Here is a 9,153-nt window from a genome sequence, read left to right as displayed (position 1 = left end):
AAATGTGTTCTGTGTCTAAAGCATCAAATGATTTTTATTTTAAAAAATCACATTTTCTTCCAATCATTGTGTCTCCACACAATTATCACACTACATGTATGCAGTCAGGTAGTTAAATAGCCAAAAATCAAAGCTGCAGATAAGGTATATTTTATAGATTATTTGTTCATAATAAAAACATACAAGCAGCTTTTAGCTATATTACGAGACAAGGAAATATTGAGGGCCATTATTAAAAGTGTTTCCAAGCTAGATATTTAATATTGCCCATAACCACATAGCTGATTTTCTTTCTATTATAAATGAACACTCAACATGTTTTCAATAAGTTAGCATTTGGGATTTTCTGGGCACATAGCATTGTACTTACCACACTACCTCTGCAGCCAACCTCATATTTGAAATATTAATCTCTCATAAGAGTGGTTTATTCCTGCTGTTGAGGTCATTTTTTATTTATTCTTTTTAATAACCTCATGAATAGTTCCACTTGGCCTTTGCTTAATATCTTTCTAACCTGGCTTTGGACTTTCTTCTCTAATGTACTAATGGAATAACCATCTTGTTTTTTATTCTCTGTGTCCAAACAATGAAAACCACAGGAAATGTTTCAAGTTAGAAGATAAAAAATTTGAGAGGCTTAAGAAGAGTCATACATTTGCAAACATGCAAATTACACATTTGGAAATATGCAAGATTTCAGTCATCACACATGTTTGAACCATTTGATCAGATGAGAATTTTGCTTTAAAAATTTGAAAATCAATGGGGGGGGGAGAGACTTTGATTACACAGAGTTTCTTTGCATGACTTTTAGTCATGCATCCATCTTGCCCTGGAATTGCTGAAGTCTTAAACACAAGATGCAATGTCACATTTTCATTGCCTTTTCTGATCTCCGTTGAAATTACATATGGATTAATAACTGTACATCTGTTTATTTAACAGTGCAGTGAGTTTGTGATCAATGGACCTATACATAGCTGAAATGATCAATAAGTCTGAGTGAAGAGTTAACCATATACCAAATTACAAAAAATGTCTTTTTTACAAATCATCTATTTCTTTGTGTTTCAACAATGCTTGCTTACTACAAAATTGAGATTGTTTGAAAATACGTGTAATAGGAAAATCAAAACTGCATATTCGCGAAATTACTTTTAACCTTTAATTATCAAGATGGGAAATGCAGGCTTGTTAATAAAACTGTCTTGTAAATGGTATAGTTTTAGTAAATAGTCCAAATCTTCTTCAGCTGCTATATATTATCTTCAAATATTCTTCATAATAAATTAAAATTTACAAAATATCAAGAGGAAGAATATCAGTGGGGTCATCTGGAAAAAATTGGGCACAACTACTCTAAAAAAATTAAAAAGCTGTCGATCATTCTTTCCCAACCTTAGTTTAAATTCCAAGTTTAAAACACAGAAAGTTTTTTGTTGTGAACTTTTGTTTTGTTTTGTTTTGTTTTGTTTGTTTTAATCAGTACTTATTTTAATATGAACTTCCATAAGCTATAGAGGGTTCTCCTACTACATTTACTCTCATATAGTAAACTCGTTAATTTGTTCATTTTGAACCAAAGCTTTCGCTAACTTTCTTTACCTATAGATTCTTTTACCACATTTTTTTTTTTTGCAAACAAAGTATAAAAATATTTCTAATTAATTCACACAAAAACTGAATAAAATTACATGTAAATGTTTTGGAATATAGGTGTGTTTTGTCAAAATGAACATAACTCAATGACGTGTGCCTTCTATATTACTGGGTGTCTTCATATATTCTAAATATTTTTATTGCTATCTTTAAACTAATGTTAGTCACAGATTACCTTTAATTTTGGCCCTATCTCTGGAATAAAAGCTCATATATATCCAACTGCCTCCTGGATATCCTAACCTCCAACGCTGTATGCATCAGCCTTGCACACCTAAAGTAAATACCATCAAATCTAAAATCCACAAATTAGTCCTGGCTGATGTGTTCAGTGGTTAGGGTATCAGCCTGCACACAGAATAGTTTGATTCTTGGTCAAGGGCCTGTACTTGTGGGAGGCAACCAATCAATATGTCTTTCTCACGTCAATGTTTCTCTTTCCCCCACCACTTCCCCCTCTCAGGAAAGCAATGTGAAGAAATATCCTCAGGTGAGAATTAACAAGAAATAAAAATACTAAACAAAATAAAATTCACAAATTAGACACTTAGAAATCAACTTTGACTACTTGTTCTTTTTCCTTTTTTAAAAGCCAATCAGCCTTACCCAGTTTGGCTCAGTAGACAGAGCGCCGCCTGTGGACCAAAGGGCATGTGGATCCCAGTGAAGGGCATGCACCTTGGTTGCAAGCCTCTTCCCTGCCTGGACCCCAGTCAGGGCTCATTTAAGAGGTAACCAATCAATGTGGTTCCTCACACTGATGTTTCTCTCTCTGACTTTCCCTCTCCCTTCCACTTTCCCTAAAAATCAATGAAAAAATATCCTCAGGTGAGGATTAACAAAAATAAAATAAAACAAAATAAAAGCCAATTAATCCTTATATTGTATCGTATTATCTCTTAATTATATTTATAATTTATTTTTTGTGTTTGTAATAATTGTTCTTTGTACAGTTCTCCTTATACAAGTCTTTTCATGTCTCCATGCACTTGTTGGAGGCACTTCCTCTGACTGAAATGCCATCACCAACTTTCTCCAACTGATTGTTAAAGAACATGGACTTGAAGTCAGAGCTAATTCCAACCCTGTCACTGATTTAAGATGTCAATGAACAAAATGTCACTTGAAGTTTTGTTCATTCTGCTTTAGCCTAGTAGGCACATTTGTTAAATGGTCATTTTAAAGTGAAATAGCTACTATATACCTTATGAAGTTTGTGTGAGGATCAAATTAGATAGTATGAATAGTGCACAGCAAAGTAATCAATATATAGTAAGCAACCAGCAAGTTTATTTCATTAATATTATGGGCACAACTTAACTCCTCCATGAATGCTTAGTATCTGTTACTGCTTCTCTATGGGCTCCCATATGAATTTATGTCAATTTCTTAAATCACTTAATTTATTGAGATATTTTCTTCACTTGCTAGTACTGTACTACAAGTTCCTCTGGAGCAGAGATTCCTTTTCAATCACCTATGCATGCATTTCACTTAACTTCTGGTTCAAAGTGAGTATTAACAAATATTTGTTGAACATGATTGCATAGCCACAAAGTAATCAAGATCCTGAGCAATCTTATTAATATATCAAAGATGAGTAAATAAATGATTGAATGAATGAATGAACATTTATCAAGTATCTTTGTGATAGGCACTATGCTAAATACATACCAAAGAAAATCAGTACTCTAGTGAGATAATCATTATCATCTTCAATTTACAAGTGAGATAATTAAGATTCAGAGTTTATATGCCCAGATCATATTGCCTGTAAGAGTTATAAATCAAATTGCAATTTCAGCTCCAAATTGAAATATCATTTATGAAAAATATAGCTATATATTAAAATCAAATTATTGGTAAAATTGGTAACTTCTGCTTTTCTCTGAATCAGGATTTTTTTAACCTGAAGTCTGAGGATAGCTTCTGAAGGGTCCATAAATCTTCTATAAGACCACATGTAATTGTGTGCATGTGTAATTTGCTGGTAATAGCATCTGTGGCTTTTAGTACAGTCTCAAAATAGATCATGTTCTGAAAAAGGTTATGAAGCAATGCTCTAGTCTAGATGGTAGTTTGCCATTACTCAAAATATTTTATTAAATCAGTACACTTCCTTACTACTAATTGCCTATATGTAAAACCGACTGCCCAATTCTAAGAGTATATGAGTAGTACAGCTTAATTTTATATTTCATAAGTACAATGAAACTAAGTATTTTGACACCAATTTTGAAAGTTATATTAAGTCATAAATGTTACTTGGCCCACTAAGTAATCATAACTTTCAAAGTAAAAGCTTATTCCACTTAAATAATTTTCAAGAATCACCAGTTTACATAAAAAGATATGCTCATTACATAGCATATTATTTATAAAGACATGTCCTAAAGATATTTTTTTGAAAATGCTTTGTTAGTTAGTGGTTATTATATATATTGATAAACTTTATCATTATCTATTTCAAAAAATATTTGTTGCAGAAGGTTGAATTAGCCTCAAAAGTCCCTTTGACATGGTATTATAATATTCTTTAACTTCTGACTCATATGGATAATTCATACTTTTTATTAAAAAAACAACAACTATTACTCGAATAAATCACAAATATGCTCTTAAAAATATGTGAAAATAATAACATATGCTTTTTCAAGAAAATAATTCCATCTGGGGCTGAGATGCCACATGCACATTTATCTGACCATCTTCTCACCTCTACCAGTTACTTACATAGCTCTTCCTTCCAATGTCTGAGACATCAGCAATGACACTGCTCATTAATGTCTTTTATCTTTTTTCAGTATTTTCTTGCCTTGCATTAGTCACTGTGTCTTTCATGACCCTACCCATTTCCAATCTCATTCTCACTTGTCATGTTGTAGGTGCTAAAGAGCTTAAAAACTAAACTTTTCAGATTCCCTTGCAGGTTAGGGCCTGGGAGCTCATCCAGTTCTCCCACAGAAGACCTAGAAGCAGAAGGAAGCCTGGGAGCTAGTGTAGCTCAAAAAAAGATTGCATCTTCTGGCAAAAAAGGTGACAAGATCATTTGGTTCTTCTGGGTTTGTTGCAGTGGAGTGTTTTGGTCTCCACTTTGCAGGATCCTTGGTGTCCTGCGGCAGGAGGTGAAGGCAGTGGCACACACTTTTTATGTACATTAAGCACCACTTAGTGTACCCATCTCAGACAACAAGAGCTCACACCTGAATGCAAATTAACACACTACTTCCTTATTGAAAAAACCACACCATGAAACAAATTGTCAGTGAGACTAAATAGTGTGCCTAGCAACACAATCCATTTGCAATATGATACAGGGCCTTTTGCTCATCCTAGACTAGTAACAGAATGTGGATCAGCAGCTGGTCCACAGACCACAGCTTGAATAGCATGACCCTGGGTTGCAGGGAATTTTTCTTAGTTGTGTTGCTTCTGAGCTGTAGAAGTGTCTAAACCTGATTATTTGATTTTTCAAAAGATTATCTTAATTAGGTAGCCCTTTTTTTTTAATATTCACTACAAAGAAGTCTGCTTTCTGTAACTAATAGATGGGAATTTGTTCCTGATAATATTAGGCAGTGGTCAAGGAAACATGAGACTATTATTTTGAATGCAGGCTTTAGCTTGAATTTTGTTTGCAGTTTTAGCCCTTCACTTGCTTTTCAACAAATTCTACTCTTCCTCCCATGGTTACCACAACTTAATATTTCTTTTGTTCATACAACTAATCCTTTAAAGGATGTTGAGTTCTCAAATTTCCTCCATGATTTTTTACCTTCAGAGTATCCTTTCTTGCCTGACTTTATTTTTTAAAGCTTGGGAGTGGCAATTGTTTAATAATTATATTAATAATTATATTATACCTAAAGTAACTATGGTTACATAACACTTGTTAAAATTGCATTCATATGCCCAGCCAATGTGGCTCAGTGGTTGAGTGTTAAGCTCTGAATCAAAAGGTCAATGGTTCAATTCCTGGTGGGGGCACATGCCTGCATTGTGGGCTCTATCCTCAGTAAGGGGCGTGCAGGAGGCAGCTGATCTATGTTTCTCTCTTACTGGTATTTTTAATTCCCTACCCCTATCCCTTCCTCTCTCTCTAAAAATCAATAAGAACATATTTTTAAAAGATTACATTTATATGACACTATTCACATCTAAAGAAATCATATGTGTCTAAAAGAATAACAAATTATATATTTTTAAAATGATCTAGGGGAACATAAAAGCCAGGATAAGGTCATGTACTCCTAAATTAGCAAGCCAAATACAAATTGGGATTTTCCTGAAACCATTTCCCAAACAAACACATTAGCTTTCTTTTTCCTACTGTGACTTCCTATGGCTTTATTCAATGTACATAATTTTAGGTTTTGCTTTCTCAATCACATTGAAAATAAACTATATTTGAAGTTTTCTTTTTATCATTGGAAACACTCCTGTGGTCACAGATCACTCTCCCTGATGGAACTCCACTGGGATCCATAGATGACTTACTAGACAAGCCCACCTTCTGGTTGTTTTATTAAGTATTTAGGAGCAGATTGGATATTGAAAACCATTGACCTATGAAAACAAAGCTCAGAACATTTTAGTTAGAAAATGAAAATTGATAGCATTATAAAATGTGAAATAAGAAAGAAAACTAAAAGGACAATTAGGAGTAAGAGGAGTTTAAATGTCATACAAGATGCTGAACTAGTCATAGCCTTTCTATAAATTAAGCTAAAGAGAATTCCTTTGCCTGTCAGGTGTGACCATAAGAATGCCTAAGATTTAAATAATAACATAGATTTGAATAAAATAAAAAGTGACCATCCCTTGCAACATTTTTCCACTCTTCAAAATTATCTATTATTAAAAACTAGAGGCCCGGTGCATGAAAATTCATACACTGGAACAGGGCGGGGGGGGGGGGGGGGAGGTCCTCATTCTGGCCTGCCCCCTCTCACAGCCTGGGAATCCTCTGGAGTGGGAGGCAACCCAGTAATCAGGGGAAGGCGATGCCTCATCACACCTCTGCTGCTACCACTGCTGGCAGCGCAAGCCTCAGCTGGCCCTGGTTGCCTGACCCTTGAACAGCCCTGGGAGACTGGGGGCTGAGGGTGGGTCCGGCCACACTGCATGCCTGCCATCCCCTCCCCTCCAACTGAGCTGAAAGGACTGGGTGCCGCCATCTTGTGACTATGGATCCTGCCATCTTTGTGGTGGCATGATGGTCAGTTTGCATATTCCCTCTTTATTAGTTAGGATTAGGCATGTCTCCTTTTAACCCTTTTTATTATGAAGATAATGGACACCCAGCATCCCATGTACTTTGTTATGTTTCTCAGCCTCCTTACAGTTAGGAAAGTCCTATGAGTAATTATGTCTACAAATGAGCAGAAATGATTTGTGTGCCTTTCAAGCAAAGACAGTGTTCAGAGTCCTCTAAAGTCCCCCAGTTTCTCTTTTTTCTCCTGCTGGATCAACCAATCAACCTTTTGTTTGGGTAGCAGAGCAAAGGGCCTAACGGTCAGGATCACTGGATCACTGGGGAAGATAGCTACACTGTAGATCTCAGTGAATTCACAACAGTAAGTCATAGATTCTTGTTGTTTTAAATCAGTGAATTTTAAAGATTGTATCTTACCACAGAAAAACCTTTCTTATCCTGGAAATTATATCTATGCATATAACATACATAATAGAGATAGACAAACAAGAGTATATGAAATACTTTCATTTTTGTTCTTTCAAAATTGAGATGGTAGTATAAATACTAATTTACAATTTGCTTTCACAAGCAACAGTATCTTTTGGTTATCTATGTCAAAGAGAATTTAATATCTTTAGTATTAATAAAGCATGAAATGAGCAACTGATGCTCAGAACAAATATTTACTTTAATAACAGATGAATATTTATACCTATCCTATAAAAGCCATTCAATAAAATGATAATCTGTCATAATATTTATGATCAAGGACTATTTTATAGTTTCTATAATTAATTACATTAAATAAACATTATAGCTCACAATACATTTGAAGTTAATTTAAAAAGATTTGTTTTCCTTATTTAAGATAACCATTAAAAAAAATGTTATTTTTCCTAGGATACTTGTTTTAGACAGAAAAAGCAAAACTTTCACACAAAAAAATTTCTCTTTATGGCACGTGCTGGCTAGGGAGAATTTTCCTCCAGATCAATTAATGGATACTGGCATCTGAGAATACCAGGGTGAGAAATGAGAAAATGTCAGGACACAGAGTCCCAAATACAAGAAAATCCTACCTGTTCCCACATTTAACAATCTAACCTCATGTATTGAGATTAAGTTGCCATTGGTTCCTATTTCAGTTAATATGACCATCAGGAGAGCACCAATGACTATTTTTATTCCAAAATCTAGGGCTGCCAATATGATGAGAATCTAGAGATTGGGTTCAATGAAACGTGAATGGATTTTGTTTAATTCTGTGAGAATGTTTGATAGGTTTATCTGCAAGTAACTGTTAGCTTTATGGTTAATTGGGTTCAGCCAATAACTTGTTTTTCTTTCCACACAAGTGATTCTTTCAATAAAAGTGAGGAAATTCACAAAGTCACCTAACCAACCAGTTTGGTGAAGTGGCAGCCTTTATACTTGTCATTCAAGTGACTTCAACAAACATTATTGCAGTTGCTAGTATGGACTTGACCTTGAAAAAATAAGTAGCTTGAGGATTATCTGGTATCTTGTTCAATAAACTCTATATCATCGAGCCACCCAGACTTTAAAAGCAGTAGGATGTTATAGCGTTGTTTTCATATCCTGTTTTTAGTATGATCAAACGTTTCACAGACCCCACTCAGAGAGTTCTTTTTCTTGTGCACATTACATCCCAAGTATGATTGCTTCATTCCAGACGACTGTATTTTATAGCTCTTGTCTGTTCCATAAGTTTGGATGGGTTACAATTCTGCCAACACAAAACATTTACTTTCTGTACGCTCATACAAAAGAAATGTTGGTTAGCTCTGCCAAGTCCTACACTCTCTAAAAACTTCCTAAAGAGAAGTCTTATTCAAAGAGATAAAGGAAATATGGCACATAAAAACAAACCTTTTAGCTTGTAGGAAGGAAAAGTGAATGAGAACCTAAAGCATAAACCAGCTATTTTTTATTAAAACAGAGTGATTTTTTTTCAATGAGCTCATCTGAGGAAATTCACAGGCCCCACTAGAACCATCAATGAACTCAACTGACAGCAGCTTCAGTCTATTTCCAATCAGGACTTAGAGCCTTTTTTGGTAAAGAAAGAGCACACCTTCTTTGCAGCTTTTAATATCATTCTAAATCTACAAAGTTCTACCAGGCAAATTTACCAAGAGAACTATGGCATTGTGCTTTATTTGCTGTAATATACCCAGCTTAGAATTTACTTGCTATTTTTAATAATGTAATTAGTTGTCAGAGTTAGAGTGCAAAAAGGTGTGAGTTTCAAGCAGAAGTGAGTAAACACCTTC

This window comes from Pipistrellus kuhlii, unplaced genomic scaffold, assembly GCF_014108245.1.
Source record: "Pipistrellus kuhlii isolate mPipKuh1 unplaced genomic scaffold, mPipKuh1.p scaffold_m20_p_5, whole genome shotgun sequence".
NCBI classification, from domain to species: Eukaryota; Metazoa; Chordata; class Mammalia; order Chiroptera; family Vespertilionidae; genus Pipistrellus; species Pipistrellus kuhlii.
The sequence above is the reverse complement of the archived record's forward strand: the minus strand, read 5'-3'. Positions refer to the sequence as shown.